General features: G+C 37.9%; 1 long non-coding RNA gene across 1 annotated transcript in view; it reads left to right on the top strand.

Annotated features, from left to right (window-relative positions):
- LOC116693675 (uncharacterized) overlaps positions 1–3749 on the top strand; it is a 23977-nt gene that overhangs the window by 5215 nt on the left and 15013 nt on the right. Inside the window, exon 2 of the long non-coding RNA XR_004332969.1 lies at positions 1413–1422. This is a non-coding gene — a long non-coding RNA (uncharacterized LOC116693675). The remainder of the gene's footprint in view (positions 1–1412; positions 1423–3749) is intronic.

Raw genomic sequence — 3749 nt, 5'->3', positions numbered from 1 at the left:
ACATTACAGAAGTAAATTGAGCAAAGCCTGCAAACCCACTCGTGTGTAATTGCTTTTGCTTTTCTGCTTAAGCGTTAAACAACGGCATAAAGCTCACTGAGATTCGCTACAGAGTCTTGGCAGACATTACTTTTGAAAATATTCACAGTGTAAGCATAACAACCATTTCTAGAGTCCTGAAAAAACATAAAGTCAGGATGAAGCAGTTGTATACTGTGCCTTTTGAGAGGAACTCTGAACGTGTCAGGCAACTCAGAAACCAATATCTCCAGGTAAGCTCACAATACTATAAAATACAGAACTGTTTTTGAACAAAACCAAACACATAGACACACATTTTAGGTAATTTATACTACTGCAGTAGCCTAACTCTTATGTTGCCTTGTGGCTTTATTTTAGAGAGTCATGGAGATTGAAGGCAGGCAAACACCCCACATTGTCATCTTTGTGGATGTGGTGGGTTTAAACTTGGCCAAAAGACAGCAACAAGGAAGGAATGTGACAGAGAGCCACAGTGGATGTCCCAGGCAGAGGGGTGCCAACATAGCAATGTGCATAGCAATATCCACTGATATACTACTGTTACAAAAAACAGTAATGGAGGTGGAAGGTTTATGACCACCATCCACATAATCAAATGTCCCTCCTGGACGCAATGCATGCTGGATGCCTGGACATATCAGCAGAAGATTGCCAGGGATGGATCAGGCATGCCAGAAGATTCTTTCCTAGGTATATTGCCCTAGATTTTATAAGATGTGATGTGGATGAGAACCTGTGGCCAAATACAGAAGACCGAGTAGTTTAGCATTCCTATTGTATCTGTATCAGTGGATGGTGTGATTATACATTTTTGGAATTACTCCGTGCAAATAAAAGACATACAATATAGAAATGAAAAGGCAAAATATATTGAAGTGTACTGCGTCATGTCTGATTCATTCTAGTAACATATATTGAGGTGAATACTAAACAGTAAAGATGTGCCCTTGTCAACCTTTGCTAGTGTTGTGGGAGGAGTTGATTTGAGACATGAAGTGATTTGGTAGTTTTAGTGCATGTTGAACGTGAAATGAACTGCTGTGTCGAGCTGAAAGTTGGTTAAGAGAACTGTGAGGGTTTTGAAAAAGTGACCTAAGTATTGAGAAATGTTTCCTAGCAAAAGTGATAAAACTGTATAGATAAAATACTTCTAATTTCTGTATTGGTGTTTGATGCTAGTGTTTTTACTCTGTGTGTTCTGAGTGAGTGTGTGTGTGTGTGTGTGTATTAACTCAGTAAGGATTGTTCAGTGTTTGGCTGCACTGAGCCTGTTTTGAGACGAGTGTTAAGATTTGTGTTGTATGGAATGAGTTTGAGGTGGTGTTGGGTTTAGCTCAGGTGACTGTTGGTAATGCAAACTGTAGTTAGAGTTTTGCAAATGTGGCTTCAGTTGTGAGCACTTATTAACATACACTGGAAAGAAACTGTAATATGGTGATTGTAATAGCTAGAGTAAACTTTACATTTCAGTTTGCACTATAGATAACATTCACAGTGGAAAAAGGTGAAGTATACACACGACCAAATGATCTTGACCTGTCCTGTACTTGCATGTTATGTAAGGAAAGTCAAGTAGACTACATTTTGTGTGTTCCCTTTATATCTTCTAAATGATAAAACTGCCTTTAACCAATAAAATACACTTTTTATTGTGTGTGTGTGTATATAGCTTAGGTACAATGATATATCAAGAATTGAACAGACAATTGTGATTTGTAACGTAATTGCCTAATTTAAATCAAATGAAGAAATGTGTATATAATCTTCGGCCAAAACAGATCTGCATTCGCTCTGATAAACCCTTTTAGACACATAACCACTATTATCACAGCTATTCTCACTTACCCCTATTAAAGTGACACCAACAAGCTAGCCAGTGTTTTCTTGTTTCTTTTTTTAAACTGAAAAGCTCTAATCCAAGAAACGTTCAAAACTACTACCAAACAAAGTAGGCGAGTAAAAAGGTACATGACTAAATAGGTATTGGATACAAACATGCGTATACTGTACATTCCTATAGACCCTTTTAGCATTTATTGCTGCAAAATGATTTGAGTACTACAAGCAGTGCTTATCGTAGACTGGACGATGCATTTTTGTGCTCTGTCATTCAAATATCCTGGACATGGCACTGATTTTATAATTGTCTTCGTCAAGGCAGTAAAAGAAAAATGTCCAACTGAATCTTATCTCACCTGTTTAAAAAAAAAATCAAAAAAAAAATCAACGTGTTAGCAGCTAAACACTTAGATCAAAGCACTGGTTGTGTGCTCACCAATGTGGAACCTCATTAAAATGATTGAGCAGCGTGCTCATTGATCTTACTGCTCGGCTTAGCGCTGCTACCTTGGTGATGCAATTCTGGCAGATGATGTGCTCTTAGGGGAAGATGTGGAGCATTAATCCCCCATGATCTGAGCACCGCTCTCAGAATTAATTAAAGCAGCTATCTTGTATTTTCTTAACAATAAAAAAGAAAAAGACATGGATTTAATTTTTTTTCTACAAATAAATGTTTTTAGTGACGTTTCACTGATAGTTTAGCACGGATTGACCCCTGAACAGCTCTACAGTTGGGGAAAAGGGCCTTGCTCAAGGGTGCATCCCTGCTGGTAATGAGAAAAGAGCAGGTGTAACTTCCTCTCTCAGATTTACCCTGCAGGTCCGGTGACGATCATCCACAACCTTCCAATCACTTCCACTTCTCTAACTTGTGAGCCACCAATCAATAGACAACAAGGAACTACCAGTGATTTCCAATATTATGCTTCCAGTGGTTGAGATAAGTGTTTAGAGTAAACACTCCTGGTTTATAGGCGTTTTTTTTTTTTTTTTTTTCACTCATCAAAGAAGGAAAAGTGCCGGTTTTAGTGCTAATGACTGAAACAGCTAATTGCAGTCAGTTAATCAGCTAATCAGCAGTCTATTAGTATTAGCGGTATTGAGTTAAATATTATCACCTGTGCTTTTCCTACTGTAATTTGTCAAAACGTCTTGCTTGACACAACCATAGCGCACCAACCCACACAGGTGTTTTCAATTGTTGTAGCTGATTAAACCTCTACTGAGGACTGTGTGCTTGATAGACAGCTGTTGTGTTGTATGACTTGTGGGATTTTGTTAGCAAAAAGTAGCGCACATGCAATGGACTGAGAATTCTGACAAATAAAAAAAATTGGAGATTTAAAAAAAAAAAAAAAAGAAGTAATCAAATTGAAAGTGATCTTGGACACTGGAACAACTACCTTTAATTAGTTTTCAAACCAAGGAGACACACTACTGTCAGCATCAACAGTGATTTACAGTTTACACAACTCTTTTGTTGAATGATAACACTCTTGTGATGGTTTCCCCTATACAATAAGAGAACAACCTAAAGGCAACATGACTCATGTGTTGAATGATCGCGCTCTTGTGACGGTTTCAGCTATGCAACCGGAGAACAACCTAAAGGTAACATGACTCTTACATTGATGTATCACACTCTTGCGGCGGTTTTACCTATGCAACAAGAGAACAACCTGAAAGCAACACATTCTACTGCTGTTCAGGGTGATGTCCTTAAATTATCACTGATTTAGGCTGTATTTCATTACTGTTATAACCCTCATGTTGTCCTTGGGTCAAACTAACCCGTTTCCGGTTAAAAAAAAATTTTGTCACAAAAAATGGGTCGTTGAAATAAGCGCTGAAAATGTCAACATTAA

Source organism: Etheostoma spectabile, chromosome 8, assembly GCF_008692095.1.
Source record: "Etheostoma spectabile isolate EspeVRDwgs_2016 chromosome 8, UIUC_Espe_1.0, whole genome shotgun sequence".
Taxonomy (NCBI): domain Eukaryota; kingdom Metazoa; phylum Chordata; class Actinopteri; order Perciformes; family Percidae; genus Etheostoma; species Etheostoma spectabile.
This window is presented reverse-complemented; position numbering and strand designations above follow the sequence as displayed.